Source organism: Leopardus geoffroyi, chromosome C3, assembly GCF_018350155.1.
Source record: "Leopardus geoffroyi isolate Oge1 chromosome C3, O.geoffroyi_Oge1_pat1.0, whole genome shotgun sequence".
In the NCBI taxonomy this organism is placed as follows: Eukaryota; Metazoa; Chordata; class Mammalia; order Carnivora; family Felidae; genus Leopardus; species Leopardus geoffroyi.
In genome coordinates, this window is record NC_059338.1 from 102,392,936 (window position 1) to 102,420,582 (window position 27,647).

The 27,647-nt window shown below is 36.5% G+C and overlaps 1 protein-coding gene across 4 annotated transcripts in view; it reads right to left on the minus strand.

Moving 5' to 3' along the window:
• The window catches only part of OXR1 (oxidation resistance 1), a 456,115-nt gene that overhangs the window by 401,720 nt on the left and 26,748 nt on the right, over window positions 1–27,647 (minus strand). For 2 of the 4 annotated variants that reach the window (XM_045453915.1, XM_045453910.1), the window contains exon 1: window positions 1,879–2,130. The exons of the other annotated variants lie outside the window; for them this stretch is intronic. The gene's annotated coding sequence lies outside the window, so the exon portion shown is untranslated. Of the gene's footprint in view, window positions 1–1,878; window positions 2,131–27,647 lie in introns of those variants that run through there. 4 annotated transcript variants of the gene reach the window in all.

The window sequence follows — 27,647 nt, forward strand, 5'->3', positions numbered from 1 at the left end:
GCACCTGTTGACTGACACTTGGCATCAAAAGGAACTGAATTAGACGTGAGAATCTGCTGTAATTATTGTTTGTTTTGCCTCTCTGGTTTAAGAACTTCCCATCCTCTGTTCATGCCATTTCACCTTTCCCACCTCAGACAGGGAGTCAATCCATATTAGGCAGTTTCTCACCCCTCTGCATATAAATCACCCCTCTCCATGCACATGACCAAGAAGGGCCAAATGTAAACCTTCTGAAGAAATCATAAACAAAAGGGGGAAGAGACTCTCGGTCTCTTCTCTGGGATTGTTGACTATGAGGCCATGTAGGCCTGACAGTGACAGCCAGCTATCTTTGCTGCATGTGTTACCCAAAAATGACGCCAAAATCAGAACTTATTAGCAAAGCAAGAAAGACTCACAGACATCCAGACTCCTACAGATATCACGAGAACCACTGCATCCACTGTATCTGAATCAACCCACACCCTTGATAGACGTCCCATCCCTTTGTCAATTAAGCTAATTCGAATTGAATTTCTGCCACTTGCAGCTGAGAGTTCTGATTATCAATGCAAGAACAACAATAAATTAGTTTCTTCTCAGAGAGAACACAAAATAATAGAATACTGGTTAAAAATAGGTATATTATATAATGGAATAAATTTATGTTTTGCTTATCAATAGATTAACTTGGATTATGAGCTAGAACATATAATTCCTTTGGCACTGAGTAACCAACTTTTAAAAAATCTTGAGGTACAAAGCCAAAAATCATTCTTTTTAGAAGAAGCATTTATTAAAAAACCAACAATAGACTAAAGACACTTTCTTTTGTAATTTTTTGTTTATTTATTTATTTTGAGAGAGAGAGAGAGAAAGAGTGCGAGCGGGAGAGGGGCAGAGAGAGAATCCCAAGCAGGCTCCACACTGACAGCGTGGAATCCAATGCAGGGCTCAAACCCATGAACCACAAGACCATGACCTGAGCCAAAGTCGGATGCTTAACCAACTGAGCCACCCAGGTGCACCTAAAAGAGACTTCTTCAAAAGTAGAAAAGCAGTAGGGATCTGAAGATTTCAGTAAGATTTAAAACAATGTGGAGAGGAGCATTTAGCAAAGTACATTTTCAGATGAAGACAATGGAAAGCATGAGTGAATATATTTCATGAATTATGCATTGTATCAGAACCTCATTTGGGAAGCATTCTGACCTCTGCTATTTTTGTGCTAGTGTCTATTGTACTCCCAATTAATCAGAAACGAAATTAGCTAATGCTAATAATAATAGATAATAGATAATGCTAGAATTAAAGACAGAATGTTGAAAATCCTTATAGTAATATAGCATTGAAAAGCATGAAATTAGTTTTGAAATTAAAATGAAATCAAAGAACAGGAGCAAGAAGTAACCTCTTTCTGGTTCCAGCTATAATTTTTAAGAGGATATAAAATTGCTCTATATTTTTATTCTCCACAAAGGAGTTCAAATGTGAATGAATTAAATATATAATAAAATTATAGAGACAAATTAGTTGATCAATGTAGGCTCTGCATTCAAACTGAATCTAGCACAAGGAAAACGAATCTCCTAGTGGTTATAAAAGAAAACTTTTATGAAGGACACTTCATTATTCAAATTGTAAGTAAATATTTTCATCATAAATGACAAATTAAAATGAATACATTTGTGAATTTTTCTAAAAATCAAAATAACTTAATGATTTCTCTCATAAAGGAAGTATTAATTATATGTCAATTATAAATTAACTTCCTTTATAAACTATGCACTAGTTTACATAATAGAAAGTTCTAAGCAGAGAAATTAATAAAAGGGTACCATCTCCTACAAAGACCTGCAAAGCTCTCATGATGTCCCTCAACTCTTGTCCACTCACCTGACTTTCTTCCCATTGCTTTCCTCTGCTTGCTCTGCTCCAGCCCAATTCACTCCACTAATGCTCCTCAAAAGCTCCAGGCATGCCCCAACTTCGCATGTGCTGTTCCCTCTTCCTGGAATGTTCTTTGACTTGATATTCACATGCCTCACTTCCTGTCTTCCTTCAGGATTTTACTGGAGTGCAACTTTCTCAAGAAGGCCTACCATGACCATTCTGTTAAAATTCTCTCTCCCACTTGTACTCTCTCTCTCTCTCTAATTAAAAAAAAAAATGTATTACTGAAATATAGTTGACATACAATGTTACATTAGTTTTAGTTGTATAATATAGTTATTCAACAATTCTATACAACACACAACACTTACCATGATAAGCATAGTTACTGTCACCATATACCATTATTTCAGTGTTACTGACTATATTCCCCATGTTGTACTTTTCCTCCCCATGACTTATTTATTTTATAACTGGAAGTCTGTACCTCTAATCACCTTGCCAATCCCTCCTTTCCCTCTGCAAGTAACAATCTGTTCTCTGTATTTATGAGTCTCTGTTTGGGGTTTGGTTTTGCTTTTGCTTTGGGTTCATTTGTTTTGTTTTTTAGATTCCACATATAACTGAACCCATAAGGTTTTGTCTTTCTCTGACCTATTTCACTTAGCTTAATACCTTCTAGGTATTCAGATACTTATTGGCAACTTTAATACAATCCTAATCAAATACTTTTAGATTTTGCTATTCAAACAAGATGGTTACAGTGGAGATATTTAATTCATTAGTATGCTAAATTAAAAAACAAGTATCATAAGCAAAGGTAGTTTGTTTTTTTCTCCCACTCGCCAAGTGAATAAAGCACTACGATCATATTAGCAGAGAGTGGCTGCTTTCTCTTGCTACCATTTAATTGTTCATTTGTGCAGTGAATTATCTATATATACTAATCAAATTTAATAGCAAGCTGGTAAAAGGGAGATTGACTCAGAGTCCAAAATATATCTTTATATGAAGCAAGTACTATTCTTTCTTTGCAGAGGGCACCTGATTATCTATGATTTCATCTTAGAATATGCTATCCATTTAAATATGTCTCAGGCACTTTTATCATCAAAAAAATATTAGGGGCACATTTTTACTGCTGAAAAGGATCCTAAAGATAATTTAGCCCACTGAGGAAATGGGGACTCAGAGAAGTTAAGTGATTTAGTCAAAGACATACAACAATTATGATGAAACTGGTGATAGACTCAGGTCTCCTAATTTCCACCTAGGTTTTAACTACAGTTAAACCTTCTCAACTTTGGAGACTCTTATACAAATCTGATAGTCTTGAAATATTTCAGAATTATTTCTTATTTCTCAAAACATAAGAAAATACATTGTTGGAAAATGCACACGTAACTCCAGTAGCCAGAAAAGTGCTCCTTCCAAGTATCTGCGGGAGACTCAAGAGTGTGCCCATTGCTTGGTTGGGTCTCCTGGTTGCTACCATACGGACTCTGCTTTTGCTTTCCTCTTCTGCCACAGCTCCCTCTACGGGCAGTTCCCTATTAGTACTAGCACATGCTGGATACCACTCCCAGTCAACCCCAAGATTTGCAGGCACCCACAGCATTTCTCCTGGGGGCCATTTTCACTTTGACTTAGACTCACTGGCCCCTTGTCTGTAGCCACTGTTGTGTTCTTCTGCCAGTTCTGGTGGGTACTGATGTTTCATATCAGAAACACGGCTATCACTTGTCAGACCCTGAAATCTCCCTTCAGGTAGACGGCATGTACTGAGTCCCTCAGGTTCAAGAATTACAATGGTGCCTTTTATGTGTCAGAGGAGAACCAAAGCACACAGCCCTGGTTTTTTTTTACATATTATTAAGGCAAACGGTCTTAGAGCCCTTCTTCTCCCTGGAACTCAGACATTAACTATGGAGAAGACCTGAGAGTAAAGACACCAGGCTGTTTATTCCAACAAAATTACTCCAGCCTTTGCTATTGTTAAATTGTTAGCAATACGGTTATGTCTTTTCCCCAAGAAGTACCCTAGTTCCTCATCCAAATGGACTTCGCACTGGCAACTGTCATTTTCCTCTCAACACACTATGAGAACTTTCTTCCACTAGTAACACTAGTTCTTTCTCATAGCCTTGAATGCTTCTTGGAAAGGTAAGAGATGAAGGAATAGACGTGTAGATAAACTAAACTTCTGATAAAAAGTGTGGTCAAAGATGGCACATTCTTACCAAATATTATAATTATCAGCAGTCACAGTCAAAACATTCATCCAAACCCCTTGTAATTCCAAAGATGCCAAAGCAATTGACTTTATATACTTGGTGTCCTGGGGTCTCGAAAATCAGTCACCTTGATGATGACTGCTGGCTATACACATGTCTCCTTTCTATCTTTTATAAGCAATAAAAAATTGTGATAGATTACATCATCGAATTCATTCTTCTATGGATTCTCATATACAGAGGCTTTCCCATCTAAAGAGAATTTTATCTTAAAACAAAAAATAAAAATGGTATAGTTATTTTTATAAACAGATTTTTAAATAAAAATAATCTGTACATATTTGAATAGAGAAGTAAACGTAAAAAATAAAGGTTTTCTCTGTATGTTTATCTTCCTAAGACCTTCAGATCCTACAAAATATAAATCAAGTAAAATAAACATGACTTGCAAATCTCAGGTTGATTCAAGAGTTGATGTGTATTAATAACCACAGTGATAATGGATGACATCTACTGAGTATTCATGAGAGTAACCAGCATATATATGGTGACTGCTGTCATGTATTAGCTCATATAATCTTCTTCACAGCAACTCTGTGTCACAGATGTTATTATTATATCCATTGTAGAATTGAGGAAACCGAGGCAGAGAGAGGCTACTTAATAAAGGTGAATGGCAGAGGTAGGGGTCAAAACTAGAGACTCTGAATCTGGCCTTAGGGTTCTTAACCCATATACTATATTGTCTCCCACAGGGAGTAGGTCGTCTATAAGAAAAATGTGCAAATAAATTACATGCATATTATTTCTAAAGAGAAATTCTGTAGATTCAGAGAAAACAGCAAAACAAAGATAGGCAATGTTTCTTTTTATTAGAATATGTTACATGATAAAAATTAATAGCTAATCAAACAATATTAAGACAACTTACTACTCCATTGGGGGTAAAAGACTTCCATGACAAAAAAAAAAAAGGAAAGAAAAAGAAAAATTCTCTCCACAATGGCCTTCCTCTTTGGTCTTTTATTACTTTTATTCTTTTCCTAAAGGGTCTGTTATCTGCTTATAGATAGCAAATGCATCTTTTTTTTTAATATTTATTTCTGAGAGAGAGAGACAGAGCACAGGTGGGGGAGGGGCGGAGAGAGAGAGAGAGAGAGAGAGAGAGAGAGAGAAGATATGAAGCAGGCTCCAGGCTCTGAGCTGTCATCATAGAGCCTGACATGGGGCTCAAACCCACCAACTGCGAGATCATGACCTGAGCTGAAGTCAGACACTTAACCAATGGAGCCACCCAGGCATATTTTTAACCTCATAAGTTCTTTTGTAGTTCAGGAGGCCACACTATTAGCGAGAATTATGGGGAAAAACATGTAATTTGAAACTAAAGGATGTGGATTATATTTCTAATTCTTGTACCTTGTATTGTGTGAGGTTTTTTTTAAATGTTTTTTTTTTTTTTTTTTTTCAACGTTTATTTATTTTTGGGACAGAGAGAGACAGAGCGTGAACGGGGGAGGGGCAGAGAGAGAGGGAGACACAGAATCGGAAACAGGCTCCAGGCTCTGAGCCATCAGCCCAGAGCCCGACGCGGGGCTCAAACTCACGGACCGCGAGATTGTGACCTGGCTGAAGTCGGACGCTTAACCGACTGCGCCACCCAGGCGCCCCATAAATGTTTATTTATTTTGAGAGATAGAGAGTGAGTGGGGGGAGGGGCAGAGAGAGGAAGACAGAATCCCAAGCAGGCTCCACACTGTCAAAGCAGAACCCAATGTGGGGCTCAAACTCACAAACCGTGAGATCATGACCTGAGCTGAAACCAAAAGTCAGACACTTAACCCACTGAGCCACCCAGGTGCCCCTTGTGTTGTATGAGTTTTGTTCAAACACAATCTTTTCAAAATACTCTTTAACACCATTTAGAAATTGGCGTAAAGACTCTTTTTGTTTAGTAACACCTAGAGTTGATTGATCCATCTATGCCTTTCACCACCACCATCCCCAACCTCAACATCTACCTCCAAACTTCTGCATCTTACCTGTTCTTGCTGTATCTTGAACCACATACTACAGCCTATCACATGCCCACTGGCTGAGGACCCTCCTCATGATAAAGACTGTAGTAGTAAATTAACTGTAGTAGTAAAAAGAATAAGCTAAAAAAAATCGAACTATCAAATCTACTATATTTTTCCTTGAAATATGAATTATCGACTCAAAACATTTAATATGTATTTAAAGTCATTCATCCTTCTATCAACAAGTGAAATTTTTCACAAAGCCCTATTCTTGTCACTTGTGATACCAAAGTCCATAATAGCTAAAAATTATTGTTTTCAACATATAATTTGTAGAGGTAAAATGAATCCTAGATTTGAGGAAATTTTTGTTCTTGTCACACGGAGTACTATAGATTTGTGTTACTAAGTCTTACATATATTCAGCAACACTGTCAATGCTGGAAGCAAGTAACAACAGTTGTCAAGAACAGAGAAAAAGAGAAAAAGACAAAAGAGAGAGAGAGAATAAGAATTAAAAACACAGAGTGATTTCATACTTATCACCAAGAAATTGCTTGTGAAAAGGAATATGTACTCAGTATCTCTTAGCTAAGAAAACATTACCTATTTTGCCCTAAATCTAAATGAAAGTCGTATGCAGTTAGCACCACTGTAGACAAGGCAATGGAATGATGGGAAGACCAAAATGTTAAATATAAGTTTTCTTACTGATTCCCTCTTCTCCCCTTCTAAGGAGAATTTCTGCTCTCTGGTCTTTGTGGGCTAAGCAGAGGTAAAAGATGGACACAAATATTAGGAGAAAGTCAAATCTATGACAAGGGGATCCTGAAGGCAGGTGTGAGCAATGAGAGAGAAAAGAAAATGTCTCTCTCATTGGGGGGACAGTGGGGTACAATGAAGAGGAGAGTCCCAGGACATTATGAAGAGAGAGCTGAGCACCTACATACAACTTCAGATGGAGGACTTTATGTGATATATGATATGACTGCGTCATTACATTTCAGTACAAGTTACTATTCCTCTAAGACCTGCAGCCTGAGAGCCTGAAAAGAAGTATTTCCTGAAAAGAGGTAGACATTTATAGAGGGTCACCACACTCAGCTTCCCAGTCTCACTCCTGACCACAAAAGGACACTTCTCAAACTGCCTCCACTTGGAAATAGGGAGAAGAACCTCCCCCAACCCACACAGGACCACACCCCCATCCCAAAGGAATTTCACTCAGCTCAGACAGGAAATACTGCTGATCAGCAGCTACCTCTAATCAAAAGGTTTTGTTGACTTTTAACTTGGGTTAACAAGCCAATTCACAGAAGTGCCCAAAGCCTAAAAAATAACTGACCGCCTTTATTCCTCCTGCTCGAGGCTACTGAACAACACATTTATCTTCACGGAGTTATTCTCTCCAATATCCCCCCAGAATGCTGCCTAAGGGGAAATGGCTGCCGCTGCTTCTTAATGCAATTTTTGTCAGGAAGATAAGTTTCCTCATTGAAAGGGTAAATGGAAGAAGAAAAGACTTCTGCAAACTGTCTTATTTCATGAGAAAAAGGCCTTTTAAAATTCCCTGGGAGTTTGATTTTCTCTTACAAACCAAAAGAGCTTTAATTGCCCGACTTCAAGATGGGCAAGATAGGCCTTGTTTCTTCAGTCCAAACCTAGACAAAAAGTTTGATTCTCTGAAAGGCTGCTCCTCTTCTATTAAATCACGTTCCTTCTGGATAGAAAGTTGGCCAATCACCCGTCTGAAAACGTGCTGCCATTAGCGGAATGTGATTTTCTTTCGCCAAAAGAAAGTCACTTTTCAGCTGGTCCCTCTGGCTCTTTAGCAAAGGGATAGTTTGCCTCCTCTTTACTTTTTCCTCTGGCTCCACTTCAATGCCATCAGCAAAACAGAAGGCTTTTGGATAGACACCAACCCTAAATTACTTCTGCTGGAAGATCTCATAGAAATAAGAACCTGCAAAACAGTTGATTTTTTTTAAATGGTATGATATATTTTAGCTGGTTAAATTCCTCTCATAAGGAATTTTTGGAGAGCCCACAGGTTGGGATTAAGGCTATGGTAAAACATGGGAGCGATGTAAACTATCTTGAGAATACACAGGCTACTAGAAATATCAACCACACAAATAGTCAAACCACTTAAACATTAGGATTAATATACTCATACAAAAAGGAAGACAATGTGCATATTTTCTCCATCGTTTATTAAAATGCTATTGACAACTGTAGGTCGAACTATGGTTCATTTATTTACCTCTTTCATCTCATTCTAGTGATAAAAAGAGAATATATTATACCTGCTCTCCAAAGACTAAGAAACCAGCAGAAAAGCAAGTATCCTATAATAATGCTGTATTGCAGCCATGCTAGTGATATGAATAAAGGACTGAAGGAATGCAGAGGAGGAAGTAATTCAGCTAGGAATCAGAAGAAAGGATGCAAGAAGCCTTCACAAGAGGGGAGATTCTAGCTGAGCTTTGAAAAACCTCAGAATCTGCCAGGCAGGGGAGTGATGACAAGGCATTTCAAAGACACTGGAAGTCTGTATCAGACTGAAGAAAGGCAGAGAATGTGGCGAACATGAGAAGCAGGGTTACAGGGTGTGAGCAGGGGGGTAGCAAGATGGGTTTTTATAAGGCCCTGAAGACCATACAAAAAATTAAAACTTTCTTGAAACTCTGAGGACTGTCAGCAATTTCGGAGCAAGAAAGAAACCTCAAACCAAACCACGGCTACAGAGACTACCATGACTATTCCATGTGCTTAAACTAAACTTGAAACAAATGGTAAGTGCAAACACTATACAACATACTTTTCAAAACCACGTTTGCTTTTAGTTAGAGTCTATAGTTAACCAGTTCTAGGGTGGGAATGGAGAAGAAATCCAAACAAATTACTTTAGACTTTTTTTTAATTTTTTTTTTAATGTTTATTTTATTTTTAAGACAGAGAACGAGCACGAGCAGGGGAGGGGCAGAGAGAGAGGGAAACACAGAATCCGAAACAGGCTCCAGGCTCTGAGCTGTCAGCACAGAGCCCGACGCGAGGCTCACACCCACAAACCGCGAGATCATGACCTGAGCCGAAGTCGGACATTTAACCAACTGAGCCACCCAGGCGCCCCTAGACTTTTCATTTTTTAAGTGTGCTTACACTCAGACAGCAAAGTTACACTCAGATAAAATGATATTTTCAAATTTGTCAATTTTGTACCTTAATTATCAAGGTCGGATTTCTGGTTAAGATGCCTGTGTGTATAAGCACCAACATATATTCAGTATTTATAAAATTTACGTAAGAGAGACTGGAGTTTAATAATGTAATCATTATTATATTAACATTATTCTTTACAAAGCAGGTTTATTTTCTTTACTAGCCTTTCCTTTGTGTCCTCTTTTTTGGGCAGAAGGGAGATTAACGTCTTGATGTACTTTATGGTGGCTGAATACAAAAAAAGTCCTTTTTTGGGGGGAATGTAGAAAAGATGCAAAAAAGATTAAAGGCATGAGAGAGAATTCTCCTCATAAAGATATTCTGAAGGCTTCCTGCTGCGTCAGTTAGATCCCACAGCTGCTCCAAATAGGAGATATCCGGATGCACTGTGCTGTGTAATGGGAAAGGAGCTCTCATTTTTTAACTTCCTTGCTCCAATGGTGTCCTACCTAGAAAGTCATCCGGGGGCATGAGCTAAAGAAAAATACACATAAGGTTAGACCTTATGCAAAATGTATTAATATGATCAATATTTAAAATCAGACCTTAAACCTAGAAATGTTCACTTGCACAAAAAAAATTTTTATAAACACAAACACACACACACATATATAAAATAGGTCATGTGTACACAAACTGTAATATAAATATTAAGATCTGTTGCAAACTTGGTCACAATATGCAATTAAACATTTTACGGTGTCTTTTCAAAGAGAAAACAAATGCATTAGGCCACCAATCTTTCCAACATGTGGTATCTGCTATTTGCCCTGAGTTGTGTGCTTTACATAAGTTCTTTCTTTTAACATTTACTTCAATCCTATGAGATACAGTCTCCCCATTTTACAAAAAGATAACTCAGGATCCAAGGAGGTAAAACAAAACAAAACAAAATAATACTTGACCAAAATAGGATATCTAGTAAGTACAGATATTCAAAAAATCTAAGACCCTTTCCATTATAATGCCTCTCCAAGAAATGTCAAATTGACAAGCTTCCAAAACACTAACAAAATCTCTGCTAAAATATATTTTATATGCTGAATTTGCTTATATTACCTCAACTTAATTCTCCAGGAATATTTACTCTCTGATCACTAATACTGAAGCCAATGTCTTCCCCAGAGATAATTCTGAGTGACTATATTGTTACATTCTAATTAACATCAACATTTTAAAAATTCAGTTAAGATCCCATTATTTTCACATAAGTCAGGATACTCCTTCTTTAATGAGACTTAACAACAGATTACTTGTATTCTGTTCCTGCCTATATTTGCCAGGAGGTAGTTACTTAGGAGGGTGTGTGAGGCCCAGCTGGGCTGGTTTTGAGCCTCTGCTTCACTAGGTTCTGTGGGCCCCTGGACTAGTTACGGAGCTTCTTTAAGCCACAGTGCCATTACCATTTATGAATGCATGTTCTAAAGCTCTTAGTCCACTGCCTAGCAAAAAGTAAGCCTAGCTGATTCATTCCATTAATATTTTAAATGTTACTGAGGTATAGAGCCTATAAAAGGGAATTGGAAATTTCACTGCATTTAACTTTAGCTCGGGCAGTGAGCAAAGTGCGTTCAGTGTGTCTCATATATAGAAGTAATTAAAACTAATTTTAGACACAGGCATATAATATTCAGCTCCATCACTGATTAACGTATTAAACATTGCCTCCCCTTTGGAACTGGAGAAGTACTGGTGAAAGCTGCATGGTGGGCCATAACATGCACCTTTGAGAGGTCACACCTTGATCAAAACATCAAGAACCACAGTAAAACCATAGTTTGCGACAAATGAGAAATACCTAAAAGGGTGTTTCCCAGAATTTGTTCCACAGACACTGATCTCATGACATACTCCTAGAAGAAAAAGATCTCCCTGCAATTCTGGATTCCTATAAAATATTCCCTTTTGGTGATGCATGAGGATCGTGTGCTCTGGGACCATTTGCAGTAAGGAAGGCTGTTTCACTTTGTTTACAGAGCCATAATTTCCTGGTTTGCATGACCACAGATTTCTTTTTCTTCACATAACACCTATTAAAACAAATTCTATGGAAACATAGTCCAGGATTCAAAGTCCTCTTTAAATGCCCACTAAGAGGTGCATTTAAAAAATCCCTTCTTTAATCTCTAGTAAACATAATGGCATTATGGATGTCCTCTCGAGCTTTCAGAAAACTTCTGCTACAGAGCCATGGAGGTACATGTTAAAATTTCAACTAGTTTAGTACTGAAGGCTATAGGAGGAGGAGAGCATGTGGCAAGGAGTCTTAGACTTCCTACCTACATAAACTGTTTTAGTTCCATAAGAAGCTGTATGATTTTTTTTTTTTTTTTTGGCAATGGATTCCTGCTACAGAAATCATATATCTTTAGGCTATAATATGGGTAGAAGAATTCATTTTGTCCTAGCAAGAAGGAGAAAAAAAACACACACTGGACTAGGGATTCTTCATCAAAAAATAGCAACATGTATTTTGCAATTGATAACTGTGCTTGTTAAGAGGAAAAAAAAAATCTTCTACAGCAAAACATGGTGTCAGCTTACTGGTCACCAATGTAGGAAAGTCTCATTAAATTCAAAACACCCGAATGAAAATCAAACGACCATGGCAAATAGTGTGCCTCATTTCCATGTTTCTAAAATCTATTGTAAGGCAGAATATGATGTACCCTAATTATATTGGTTTCCAGTGGATTTAAAATTAAAATTACAACTTTCTCAATTAAAAAAAAATGGATTTACTTAGAGAATTTAAAAAGTTCGAAGAATGGAACTATAGCTCTAACAGCATGACATTAGGGAATATCTTAACCAACCTTGAAGGCAGTCATCATAATAGCAACTATTTCTCAATAAGGGAGAGGTCAGTATCATCCTGAAATGATATTTCACACAGCATCATGGAATATTAGGATAAAAAATACAAACGCATACTGAAGGGAAAAAATCAAGATTTCCCATACCTTCCGTAAAGTTCACTTTGCTTAGTGGTCTCTGACGCTCTTCATGATCACGTTTCTAATGACAACTTTTCTAAATAAGAAAATACCTCCCAAGTGCATTCTAGGCAGCTCAAAGGACTGGTTCATCCCAACACATTTCTCTCCTGGTGTCATCTGATTATCTGGCCTGCCCAGATGAACCACAGATATATACCAATGTAGGTGCCGTTTATTAACATCTGAGGAGTAATTTTAAGTTCAATTCATTTATAGTCATTAGCTGACAACGGAATTCATGTTATATAACAAACTACATAGGTTGCTGGGTTAATTTAAGCCTTATAAATAGATTTCAAGAAACTAGCATTTTTTGTTTTCACTGTTCCTAAGTAACACCGTAAGACTTAGTCCATCTAAGTGCACCAATCTAAGTCACTCAAGCTTGAGAATACTATAGACTGAATGTTTGTGTCACTCCAAAATTCATGTTGAAACATAATTCTCAATGTGATGGTATTTAAAGGTGGGGCCTTTGGGAAGTGATTAGGTCACAAAGGCTCTAATAAAAGGGGTCCCATTAGTGCTTTTATTAAAGACAGCCAAGAGAGTCCCCTTACCTTTTCTGCTGTATGAAATCACAGCAAGAACATGGCTGTGTATGAACCAGGAAGTGCTCCCTCACCAGACACCAAGTTTGCTGGTCTTGAGCCCAGGCTTCCCGGCCTCCAGAACTGTGAAAATTAATTTCTGTTGTTTACAAGGCACCCAGTCTATGGCATACTATCATAGCAGCCCTAACAGATGAAGATAGAGAGTAACCTAATAAGTGAGGAAGCCTGGATAAATAACCAGTGTGGTACCCAACTTCCAGTAGACCTGCAGTGATTCCCATCTCTTGAATTCATACCCCCGTGCATCCTCTCCTACAATGAATAGAGCTAGCTGATCTCTCTAACTAGTAGAATTCTGTGGAAATGAAGAAGTGTGGCATCTGAGGAAAGGTCATGGATGACATTGTGGCTTCTGCCTTGTCTTCTTGGATTGCTCACTCTGGCAGAAGTCAGGCACCATGTTGTGAGGACACTCAAACATGGAAAGGCCCAGATGGGGAAGAACTAAGGCCTCTTGCCAGCAACTAGCACCTTGTGAATGAAACATCTTGGAACCCATCCCAAGTCAAGCTTCAGATTACTGCAGCCCTGTCTGGCAAACTGATTCAATCTCATGAGAAACCTCTAGTCAGATAATCCAGCTGAACTGCTTCTAAAGCTTTGAGCAGCAGAAAGTGTGTGAAATGATATTTATTGTATCTTTAAGCCATTAAGTTGTGGGGTAGTTTGTCAAACAGTGATGGATAGCTATTAAGTTGTGGAGGGATTTGCAACATAGCAATGGATAAGTACACCCAACATCCAATCCACAATGTTTTGTAGCTCCTGAATTGTTATAACATGTCTGTTTTATAAGTAAGGTACATAAATACTCTAGTGATAAGCATTAAATGAGTAGAGACTTGCAAAGATGTTGGGGCACCTGGGTGCCTCAGTCAGTTAAGTGTCTGACTCTTGATCTCAGCTCAGATCTTGATCTCTGGGTCATGAGTTCAAGCCCCATGTTGGGTTCTGTGCTGAGTGTGGAGCCTACTTTACACACACACACACACACACACACACACACACACACACACGCACATGCACACAATGGCACTGAGCATTTCCTTCAAATGTCAAGGGTTCGTTGAATGATGAGTTATAAGTAGCACATAAATATAAGTGCCATGAGGGCATGGATTTTGTCTGTTTTATTTTCTGCTGTATCCCCAAGCATGGAATAGTGCCTGCATTACATTAGATGCTTAATAAGTAGCAGATGAATGAATCTATGCATAGTTGGGATGGCATCTCCCATGTAACTCTCATTACCACATACACTATGCTTCGGAACACTTTCTGTTATTATAGAAAGGAATACCAGATAGGGAAAAGAATATGTGCTTTGCCAGGTCTGCTTGGAAGACACATCCTCCACTACTCCAAATGTTCTTCTAAGCTTTCTTCCTTCTTCTCACTGCAAAGGACCCTCCACTGAAATTGAAGCTGGCCTTATGCTGAACGAACACTGAGTTCGCTATTTATCTCAATGCACTCAGGGTAGAGTTCGGTAATGCTATGATTGCTAATGACTCCACAGAAAGCAAAAGAGGGTAAAGAAGGAGTGTATATTCAGGACAGACTTAGTTCATCAGTATACTGAAATGATATGAAATCCAATCTTCTAAATCTTTTCAAATCTTTAAGACTCCCAGTTAAACAAGTTAGCCTCCACTCCCTCTTTAAGTACATAAAAGTAGTAATAAAGGGATTAAAAAATAAAGAAAGAAACCCAGGGGCGCCTGGTTGCCTAAGTTGGTTAAGCGTCCAACTCTTGATTTTGGCTCAGGTCATGATTTCATGGTTGGTGAGTTTGAGCCCCATGTCTGCTTCCATGCTGACAGCATCCTTGGGATTCTCTCTCTTCCTCTCTTTGCCCTTCCCCTACACTCTCTCACTTGCTCTCTCTTTCTCACTCTTTCAAAATAAACAAACATTAAAAAAAGATAAATAAACCCAGAAATACTATACAATAGGAAGAGAGATAATGGCAGAGAGAGGAACGGGGAAGGTAAGGATAGAAAGCAAATCCAGAATGCTGGGAAGCAGAAAAATGGGAGATAATTGGCTTAGACCAGAGGAAGCTGAAATCCAATGCCAAGAAGCGATAGGGAGGAGTAACAGACAAGAAACAAGCAAATTAACATGACATAAATCAGGAAAAGGTAAGGATAGAGTGCATCTTGTGTTTCTGAGGGCAGTGGCAAAGGTCAGACTAAGAAGGACAGATGGTTGAACATCTAAGAGGCCAGAGACCCTTAGATCCAATCCTCCACCCTGAGCAACTAGATGATTACACCTCTTCCACCTAGGCAAGAGTTGTGTTCAGTTTCCTAAAAAGCTAAATCAAATTACAAAAGATCCCAAGAGAAGGTAACTGCTAAAGTGTCATAAAACAGAGAATAGGTAAATGTCTAGTGAAAGACCATGTCCTGAAAAGTAATCCCCCTGCTCCACTTCACACGCCAACCACCCTGCCCTACTTCAGTTGTAAGAACGAGGGCAGCACACTAGGAAGGACTTGAGATTATTCCTCTCTGAGCAAATTAGCAAACAAGATAAAACACTTACGGTTACTAGTCGTTTGGTACAGTAGATTTAGATGTAGATAGGTTTGATACACACACACACACACACACACCTCAAGTAAAATGATTGAAAATCAATAAGTGAATACAGTGAAGCTTACCAATCAACAAGTTCTACCATTGAATAACAGGTATACAATAGGATTTTAAGCGCCTGATTTGCAGATATAAATAGACAATCAAGATATAGATCAAGGAAACAAGAACAAAGGAAAAATGCAGGAATCAGAAGAACAGTTTAGAAAACTATAACCAGTAAGAGAAGATATACAAACATGAAACAAGTATAGGCTATTATACCAAATGATTGTGGAAATTACCAAAAGCAGAAATAATACATCCAATTAAAGCTGAAGAAATCTCACAAAGTAGAATGAGGATGAGAAAAAGATGGAAATTAGAGAGGAATGAGAAAATTAGAAGACCTACGAAGTTGATCTAATATCTGTATTGTAGCAGCTCCAGAAATGCGAAACAGAAAACCAAGAGAATCATCAAAGAAAACATTTCAGAAAATACACTAGAACTTGAGTCACCACATAGAAAAGATCTTCTAAGTATTTCACATAATGAATAAAAAGTGATCCAACCTAAAGCACATCAGTGTAAAATTTCAGAACACTGGAGATAAAGAGAAAAAGCAGTACTGAAAAGAAACAATAAAAAAATTAAAAAGCAGGCCAAAACCAAAATATTAGGTAGCAGGATAGCATCGTACTTCTCAACAGCAATTGAGTGCTAAAAGAAAATGGAGAAATGCTTTTAAAATCTAGGGACAGGGGCAGTCTTTCTAACCTATAATTCTGTATTTATTCAGACTTCAATCAAATGTGAAATTAGAATAGACATATTCTTAGACTATATAATATCTCAAAAATATACCTCCAATTACATAATCTTTCTCTGGAAATTGTAAGAGGATGTACCTGCTTAAAATGAGAAAAAAAGCTAAGAGACGGGAAGACCTTAGACCAGATGGAAGGAAATACAAGAAAGAAGCAAAGGGAATTTGGGAATGACAACAAATGGAAATCATGTATGACAGATGTGCAGCAGAATTACAGAACTAATCCAGATCAGAACAAGAGGATAGACAGCTATAACACAGCTGTAGGAGGAATATCTCTAAGAAAACAGGAACACAAACAAAAACATGATAGAATACCTGATTTTTATGAAGTTATTGAGAAGTTTGAATTTCTGTTGGGGAGTAGAGAATGAATGAAAATCAGAAGACAGAACAGAGAAAATGCATCAATTATTAATTCCAAGAAAAACAGAGCATTGTTACGGAAATGTAATCAACAATGAATAACATTTGCATGACCAAAATTTTATCACTAAGCATTGATTTAGCTGAAAAGTGACATAACCAACTGAAAAAAAATGGAGGAAAGGACATTTTAAAAATTATTCCTATATTTAATAATAGGAAATCTGAAGACATTACACAAAACAGAAATGTGAAGAAATGAAGGTATTCAGAAACAAAGAGGTCAATCTGAGAAAAATGTGGCTGAAAGTATTGAAAGTAGCTGCCCCAAGGAATAAGAAGAAGAATAGGAAGCTGAAGAGACAGAATACTGCTACATTTTTTTTATAAACCCTGTAAAACTACTGACCTTTCCTCTACACATACATATTAATTTGATTTTTACAAATTTAGATTCAAAATACCAAACCTAATTTGATTGACTATCCCAAAAAGTACTAAAAATGTTATATTTAATAAAACATGAGAAATATTCATGCACGTATAAATACAATAGGAGAAAAATAAATTGCATTTCCCAAAGGGAAAATATTTACCTCTGTAAGAATGGGAAATTCAATTTCTTCATTGTTCCTCTGACATAAAAGTCTTCAGTAACTAAATTTTCGTATTAATATAGTCCAGATAAAGTTTTAAATACTGACTAATATAAAAGCTAAACAAACGTGACTTGAAATGAGCCCATCAAGAAAGGATATAGTTATTCCATGTATTCTGGAGGGTGTTCCTGATATTTCACTGTCTATGTAAACATGTCAACACACATATATGTCTACATATATGTATACAAAGGTACATATGTACACAAAAAATATTTGAAATTTGGAAGTAGGATCTAGAACGATAATACTGCTATGACTGTCATAGAATTGATTTTATTTTTCTAACAATGTTTTGTTCAATGTAAGAATTTCAACTTAACTACAGATCAGCGCATTGAACACAGATCATTTTTATGACTATTATTTTGAATAGAAAACAGTTAAATATTTCACTGTTCGGTAGATTTTAGAAAAGTACACATCCTGGATTTTGAAGGTTTTAGTTCCAGAGGTTGCACATCATTTGTTTTCCAATTAAGTGTGTTGACTTTCTTGATGATAAACCCCATAAGTTTTTTTTTTTTAATGTTTATTTATTTTTGAAACAGAGAGAGACCGAGCATGAGCGGGGGAGGGTCAGAGAGAGAGGGAGACACAGAATCTGAAGCAGGCTCCAGGCTCTGAGCTGTCAGCACAGAGCCCAACACGGGGCCCGAACCCACGGACTGTGAGATCATGACTTGAGCCGAAGTCGGACGCTCAACCGACTGAGCCACCCAGGCGCCCCGATAAACCCCATAAGTTTTAAGAAAGAATATATTACAGAAAAATTAGGAATTTCATAAGTACATTTATATTTATATAGCCCCCAAAACACTTACATTTACAGATTAGCAATAGGTTTTACAGGCACCTGGGTGGCTCAGTCTGTTTCAGCTCAGGTCATGATCTCACGGTCCTGAGATTGAGCCCCTGTCAGACTCTATGCTGGGCATGGAGCCTGCTTAAGAGTCTCTCTCTCCCTCTCCCTCTGCCACACCCCTGCCAACTCACATGCATGCACGCATGCTCTCTCTCTCTCAAAAATATTTTAATATTATTAATATTAATATTTCTCTAAACAATATTTAGGTTTTATAACAGAAAAAAAAATTGTGCTCCTTTCTTGTATAAGACAATTTCTTTCATGTCTTCCTGTAGTCAGAGTTCTAACTAAAGCTTTTCAGAGTAGTACAACTGAAATCACATATGAGAAATATTTGTGTTCTTCTCTGTCAACAATTTATAAATAGTACGAGTAATAAGCAGGTAAATACTGAATATTTTCCTAGGTCAATATGCACATTTAGCTGCCTTTAAATTTTATTTTGTAGATATCTCTTAATACTACACAGTATTTTATAAAAGAGTTTCTAAATGCATTCTACCATTTTTTAAAACAATGTTTTACAGGGTATCAGGCACATATTCTCACCCTAACACTAGCCCTAACCATAGATCGAGGAACATGGATTCCTAAACACCCGTTAAGAGAAGATGAGAAGCAGTCTAGTGATTCTGGAGAAGACTCGAAACATTAAAGAATGGGTAATGTTTCTGAACATGGGTGTGACTGTAGAGATATAAACAGAAGGAAAAATTGAATATCAAATTAAAGAGTATTGAGAGCCCCAAAATGCCTCCTTGCCTCAGCTCAGTAGATGGCTACCATGTCTATTCTCACACTGCCAGAAGTCTAAGATACCATTCTCTGGAGAATTCTCTGAACAGCTGGGCACCATGCACATAAATTAGCCATAAGTCTAACCGTAACTTTAATCCTAACCCTACCACTATCACTTAACCTTTGACACTAGACCTTTTTCTAACCCCAACCCTCCGAAGAGGTCTCTGAACTGCAGGTTACCAGGCACATACCCTCACCCTCTAAAGGGCACTTGTTGTGATGAGCACTGGGTGTTGTGTGGAAGTGCTGAATTACTATATACACCTGAAACTATATACACCTGAAACTAATACTACACTGTATGTTAACTAACTGGAATTTAAATTAAAATGGGGGGAAAATTAGAAGGATCTTTTAGGCATTGATTAAGCATAATCAATAGAGGATTATGTAAAAGCTTCCTGTTGTGTAGATATTTACCTAGAGCTATTTTTAATTTTGATCTAACTAAAGAGCAGTTAACAGGGAAGAAGCTGCTAATACACAGAGCTAGCAAGGAATTCTTAGATCCTTCGAAGTCTGACTTGGATTACTGACCTATTATTGAATAGACACCACTCATTTGCAGAAAGTGGTCTCAGGTAATCACTGCCTTTACACTATATCCTCAGAAACCTCACTCCAAGAATTTGTACCCATTGACCTAGCGTCTTGAAAGCTGTCTACAGACTATAGGAAGACACTCGGAAGTCAACATTTAAATCACATCTTAAATTCATGCCACTATTTTAACAATTCAACCTGTTCAATCATTTAAAATATATCCCTGGGAATCAACCATACCCCCATGCCACTGTGCTACCTGATGAGGATGCAAACTTCAAAAGACACACATGGTTCCTGCCATTACATTCTTACATTCTTGTGGGAGAAGCTTACATTCTTTTAATTTTTTTTAGTTTATTTTTGAGAGAGAGCAAGAGAGTGTGTGAGCAGGGGAGGGGCAAAGAGAGAGGGAGACACAGAATCCGAAGTAGGCTCTGGGTTCTGAGCCTGATGTGAGGCTCGAACTCAAATCAGGAGATGATGACCTGAGCCGAAGTCAGACGCTTAACCAACTGAGCCACCCAAGTGTCCTGAGAAGCTTACATTTTTGTGGGAGATGTATACAGATAAAAAGAGAATACAGAACAGGATAAAGAAATCCTGGAGCAAGCAAGCAGGAGACCTAAGAAGTTTGAGCCACAAATGTTGTGTCAATGCCTGACACTGAAAGAACAGCATATGGAAAAACCCAGAACGAAATAGAGTAAGATACATTCTGGAAACCAGAAGATTCTGGATGAAAGAGGGACGTAAGCATGGAAGAAGGAGGGCAAAAGATGTGGCTGCAGAGGTCAGTGGGTGCCAAGCCATGAAAGATAAAGGTGTTTGAGTTTTATCCTGAGGACAATGGGGAAATCATGATCTTTTAAATTTCATTTCCCTCAAAGTGCTATTGGTACACAATAACATATTTAATTGATGGTTAAACTTGCGCTGAAAAGCAATGTACAAGCAGGCTCCCACTTTCTTCTGCAGTACTGTTCCCAAGAAGCAACTGCTTCTACTTAGCTCTTATTTTAAGTCACTTGATGTCTCCCAATTCAAATAAAATGCTGATTTCTTGATGACTCGATTATTTACTCTTCCTTTCCACAATCTTTGACAATCATATTATTTTTATACATGTAAATATAGAGTCAGTATCTTCTTGTCCTGCTATGTAACATGAATCTAGGCATGCTTTTACTTCTCCCACCATCTTCACATTGCTTTGTACATCTCTCCTCTTTGGCTAACATTTATTATTATTATTATTATTATTATTATTATTATTATTGCAAACTCATGAGCATCTACATTCTGTTTTGAAAAAAAAACATAAAATGTGCACAAAGTGAAATGCACAGATATTAAGTGTGCAACTGCATGTTAGAAGTGCATATAGCACTGTAACTGACACTCCAATCAAAATATAGAACATTGTCCATTTTCCTGGAAAGTTCTCTCATTTCCTCTTACAGTCTAGTCAATTCTCAACCCCCACAGACAATCCCTCTTCTCATTTGCTATCACCCAGATAAAATCTGCCTATTTTAGAAAATTCACAAAAGTGGAATCATACAATATGTACTATTCTCTCACTTAACATAAAGTCATTAGAGACACCCATGTTTATGTGTGTCAGAACTTCATTTTTTTCTACATTGGTATTTAATCGTATAAATATATCATCATTTGTTTGTCCATTCTGTTGTTGGTTTTTTCCAGTTTTAAGCTATTACATTTAAGCTACTATAAACATGTCCAACTATTTTTGTAAATAAACCTTTACATTTGTTTAGAATAAATATCTTGAACTAGTTACAGAATAGGTGTATGATAAATGAGACCAAGCGATAATAGATTCCCACAGCTTTAAACCCCAACTTATTACAAGAATGAAATAAAATTAACTTTATTTATACATCAATGCTTTGTGAATCCAAATCTGTTGAATCTCACTTGAAGATTAAATCTGAACACTTATGTCTAATATTGCAACTTAAGAGCCATCAAGAAAATTACTCCTTTGATATCACCAAAGGAAAAACATCTTAGTACAAGGAAATTTTTAAAACTAACTGTATAATAGTATCAATAGTTTTTCAAAATTTGAAGAATCAGATTTATACTGCATTTTAATGAAAAAGAAAGGGGAGGGGGAGTTGGGGCTTTGAAGGTATGGAGAAAAAAGCACAATGAAGGTAGCCTAAACAGTAAAGAGTAACCCACTTTGCTATCCTAAAAATCTAAGCCATTGGATAATCTCTTACATTCTCCTGAGGTACTTAGGTAGATTAGCAAAGAGTCCTCCAGTTTTTGCTCTAGAATACAAACAGTAACTTTGTGTTAGAAAGCGCAAAGAAAAACCTCTCTATCCCAGTTACTGGTGGGAACAAAACAGAAAGAAGATCCACTAACAATTTATACAGTGGTGAAATCTTGCCATTTGCAACTACGTGGATGGAACTGGAGGGTATGAAGCTAAGTGAAATTAGTCAGTCAGAGAAAGACAAAAATCATATGACTTCATTCATATGAGTTCTTTCAGAGATAAAACAGATGAACATAAGGGAAAGAAAACAAAAATAATATAAAAACAGGGAGGGGCACAAAACAGAAAAGATTCATAATTATATGGAGAAAAAACTGAGGGTTACGGGAGGGGTTGTGGGAGGGGGTAGGGGCTAAATGGGTCAGGGGCACTAAGGAATCTACTCCTGAAATCATTGTTGCACTATATGCTAATTTGGATGTAAATTTAATAAATAAATAAATAAATAAATAAATAAATAAATAAATAAATAAGTAACATAAAAAAGACAAAAAAATAAAATAAAGACCAGAGAATGAATCTTAGGCACAGACACTACTAAGAATAGATATTGGGCCTAGAGAAACCCAGGAGGTACCCTGGCTGAGTCAAAATCATGAGTCAGCCATAGCAGAAAATAATGGATTGGTGGCTAGGGGGTGTTTGAAGGTAAAAATGGAATTTGGAAATTATTATACACACAGCTAAACAAATAATTAGATATGATTTAATCTAATCAAACTAATATACATAAATCAATTATAATTTTTATTATAGTGAAAAAAGAACTATTAGCAAAGTCATGAAAAATTATTTAAATCTATCTCCTAAACTAATTTAAATTTCTTTAATTGGAGCATTTTCCTTAGCCAGAGCTGCTAACACTTAAAAATATATTTGCTAAATCTGACTCTGAAGTAACATTCGAAAGTACGTACTTTCACACATGATGAATCTTAGGCTGAAAAAATATATCAACTCTTTTGGTTATCTTTTTATAAAATATATTTCAGAGATTAAGAAATTTTAGGATAACACAAATTTTAGTATCAGAAAAAGGGAATAAAACATAGCAGAAAAATGATTAAAATACAATTAATTGATGAAGTGATTGCATGGGAAAAGAAAATAGTGTAACATCTTCAACAGTCAACATATGATTTTGCTCTATATAACACTTTTATCTTCGCCTAACTAAAAATTTCTTCCCATTTGGAAGGCAAAAGCCCAACATCTCTAAACCCAGTTTTATTATTTTCTTTATTAAATTTTTATATTACTTAAAATGGCATTTAGTAAAAGAGAGGTGATTCTGGTAAAGATAGGTATAGATACCTTTAATCTCAGCCCAAAACAAACGATTTGAACTAGGTACGTGGGCTTCCATCTATATGTTAACTGGACTATTAACTACTATGAATTACCATGTGATCACTCCAGACAACTGACCCCAATTAAGGACGAAACTAAAGTTCCCCTGAGTCAGAGGTACACCCTGCCAAGAAATTTTTCCCCAAATAAAGACCTGAATTGTCCATACAGTAGCCATGAGCCACATGTGGCTACTAAGTACTTGGAAAGATGCTAGTGCAATGAAGGAGATGAATATTTTTAATTTAATTGAAATATGTTACGAGTGTAAAATACACACTGGATTTTGAAGACTTAGCATAAAAAATACTAAACATCTCATTGATACTTTTTTATATTCCTTACAACTTGAAATGATTTTGGGGGGCAAATTGGGCTAAATAAAATGTATTCTTAAAAATACTGTTTTCTTTTTACTTTTTTAATGTTGCTACTAGGAAACTTAAAATTATATTGTAGCTCACATTACATTTTTAGTAGACAGCTCTAGTTTAAACTCTGCAAAAAAAAACAAAAAACAAAAAAAACCAGTGTCTGGTTCTGATAGGTTTTAAGAGCTACGGATTAGTTAGCCTTTATTCAAATTAAAATGCACAATGATCAAGCCCAATATTTTGGGGGACTAACAAGTTGGTTCTGACACTTTACTAATTAGGCATAATTCCAGGCTTAGACTTAAGACATCAGGAAAAATCAAACTCAAAACACTTATCCAGGAAAATGTGTCTTCGAGCAAAAAGACATAGAATATAAAATGGAATGGAAAGAGTCCAGTTGTTTGCCTTTTAGAAGAAATACATGAAATATTTAGGAATGTAGGTGATGAGTCAAGATTTGGGGCCAACAAAGAAGTTCAGTTATCATTCAGAGATTAGAAAGAGATTAAATTATGGAACAGTAATAAACTAAATTAGAGAGGATTTGATTTAAAACAACTCAAATTGAATCAGGATTCCAATCACTAGCAGAAAGACTTGACTGAATCCATTTTCTTTAAAAAGTAATTACAAATAATATGTACTGACGGAGCCAAACAATTTTACTTAATGAATTACATAAGGCATTTTCAAATAGAGACTTTTTTACTACTTATAGATAAATAAATAACTTCCACAGCTAAAAAGAGAGACAAATAATGATGTTTTATTTTAGTTGTTGTACAAAGATAAGCGAAATGCATACTAGTGTTAAACCACTAATACATACTAGAATTTTGGAAGGTGAACCACATATTCAAGTATATGTACCTAACAGGTATTGGAAGGGAAACCACACCAATTGTAAAACATTTTATTAGAATTTTAATTAAAACAAGTTTATGTATTATACATATTTTATCCAAAAATATGTAAATTATTTCATTCAATAGGTATTTGTGTTTTTGAGCATGTGAACCATAAATCCTAGAAATGACAACAATGACTGTGAATCCTGGTTTTTAATCTATTTGGTAGGTTTATGTGAATGAATAAGCGAAGTAATATACACAAATTTCCAAGTTTATGGCAGAGTAAGCATCCAATAAAGTGTATTTGTCCCCCCAAAATGTGAAATGTGTACATTAAAAACAAGTAAACACAAATTCAGCCAAATCAATATAAAAAAATTAAAATATTAGCCTAGCTTATTCAGAGCTTTCCTTTTCATATATGTAATTTTACTTATTTTTTTAACATTTATTTACTTTTGAAGGAGAGAGAGAGAGACAGAGTGCAAGCAGGGGAGGGGCAGAGAGAGAGGGAGACACAGAATCTGAAGCAGGCTCCAGGCTCTGAGCTGTCAGCGCAGAGCCCAACGCGGGGCTTGAACCCAAGAACTGTGAGATCATGACCTGAGCCAAAGTGAGACACTTTACCGACTGAGCTACCCAGGTGCCCTTCATATATGGAATTTTAAAAAGACAAGTGTGCATTCCTTTTTTTTTCCCTTCTTATCTCAAAATATCAATCCATACCTTTTTCTCCCTCATCATTTTACTGCCACACTTAGGTCATAGCCACTACATGATTCCCAATATTTTTTTAGGCATAGGCTCATCTTTTACTAGGAATTTACTAAACTTAGTATTATGGAAAAACAAATTGCTGAATTCAAATATAGTAGCAAGTTTTTCTGACCAAATAATTTGGGGCAAAGAAGACTGACAAAAAACTTGACAAAAATTGCAGGTAGCCATGAACTCTTTATAAGGTTATTATGCCAAAACTTCCATATAACCTCAATCTTGCCATACATAGCTAGGTCCTTGTTCGGTTTTTCCTTATCCCTATTATCAGTAATTTAACAAAATTAATTTTTATCTATTTTGCTTTTAATTCTTTCATGTGATAGAGGCTTTTGTTCTCTCTTAGAAGGAAAATATGGACAAAATTACATTCTTGCTTCTGATTCCAAAGAGCAAGTATTTTTACATGAAATACAAACAAGTTATGTTAAATAACTGAGGCATTTACTGTGCCCTGAAAATAAGGGTCAAGGCTTTTATGTATTCTTTTATAACTCTTAGAATACCTCTGCAAGTTTTTAAACCTTTCTGAAGAAGTTACTATTATTCATTCACCTTTTTAACAGATAAGAACATTAAAGTTCAAAGAGGTTATTACTAAACTTCCCCCAAATCCCACAGATTCTGTATTCCTTACATTCTACAATGATATCTGTCCTTCTCTCACTCATATGTGGATCTTGAGAAACTTAACAGAAGATAATGGGAGAAAGGAAGGGGAAAAAAAAAATAGTTACAAACAGAGAAGGAGGGAGGCAAACCACAAGAGACTCTTAAATACAGAGAACAAACTAAGGGTGAATGGGGGTGGGGGAGAAGGGATAGTGGGTGATAGGCACTGAGGTGGGCACTTGTTGGGATCAGCACTGGGTGTTGTATGTAAGCCAATTTGACCATAAATTATATTTTAATGACTCTTTAAAAAATAATGAAATAAATAAAGTGATCCCCTATTGATAAAAAAAAAAAAAAAAATTCTACAATGCACTTGTTCTGTTCGGATGTATCCCTGAAACCGGAATACTGTTTACAGTCAATGGTGCCTCCGTCTGATCAAATTCAGTAACAAGCATCCTGGGAGGGATTTGGGCCTCGATTTACTCAGTGCAAACCCCTTTGCTCCTCTACAGAACTGCATTACAACAGTTAAACGGGTCTAAACCTGGATTTCAAAACTTGACTGGGCTTCCATCCACTGTAAATTTCATAGCCTGACTACATTTTTATTTTCCTATTGACTGAGTGCTGAAATAAGCCCACTGAAATATAAAAAAATAAATCAATACCATAAATGTTTAAATAGCATAGTCTACGTGTATCACATGAAGATACCTCAAATCTTGAATTCTATGACTCAACTCTAAGTAGTGAAATCAATACATAAGTATAACTGAAATATACAGTGATTGCAAAATTTATGAACACCCTATCAGTAACAAACAACACTTCCTCAAACTGTTTCACTCCAGATAACATTCACTATTCCTACTTTGGGGCAATTTTACAGTTATGCTAAAATAAGGCCTATATCGAAAGTCAAGAATCCCAGCTTAAACCCCAGCTTTTATATGACTTGGTCTTATCGCTTTATATTTTCGGACCTAAAATTTTCACATTTTACAACATAAAGGTTTGAGCCATTTTGAAATGTTCCAGTTCTAAACCCCAATTATCCATTCTCTAACCCAGATTTAAAGAAGAAAAAGGGTGAGGAAAAAGAATGAAATTATCCAACAAATTATCTAAGAGGGTTTCTGAAAGGATAGCCTGAAGGCAGCTCTATGAAGAAATTCTTCTTCTCTAGTGGAAAATGAGGCATTGATACATAGTGTTCCCAACCTCGATTTAATTGAACCTATTCAAAAAGGTAATGCAAAAGAAGTTCTGTTTTCAGTATCTGTACCACCGGCTTTCATGAAAGAGTAACTGAGGCAAGGATGGGTTTTGTTGCAGGCTACATTTTGATCTGTCTCTGAAATGTCCTTATGCCACAGATGAGTCACTGCATGCCTTGGGTAGAATATTTGTAGAACATCATAAAAACAGTGATTCACAGTGCATTTTATGTTGCATATGACTCATTAATTCATTCTTCCAAACACATTAACGGAGGGATGTACGTATAACAGGGATAATTGTTCAGGTTTAACAGAAATATGGAAATGCACATATGAAATTCATTTAAAGGACAGAAATCTTTCAGGTTATTCACTGGAAGTAGCCTACTCTATCCAAATGGGATAAGCCATAAAACAAAGAGACTTAAATATAAATCTTAGACATGGAAAAGGGAAGAGATCAGGGGCCCAAATTAAAGGCAACGGGTGAAAGGAAACCATCGGGCTCAGTCTGGGACATC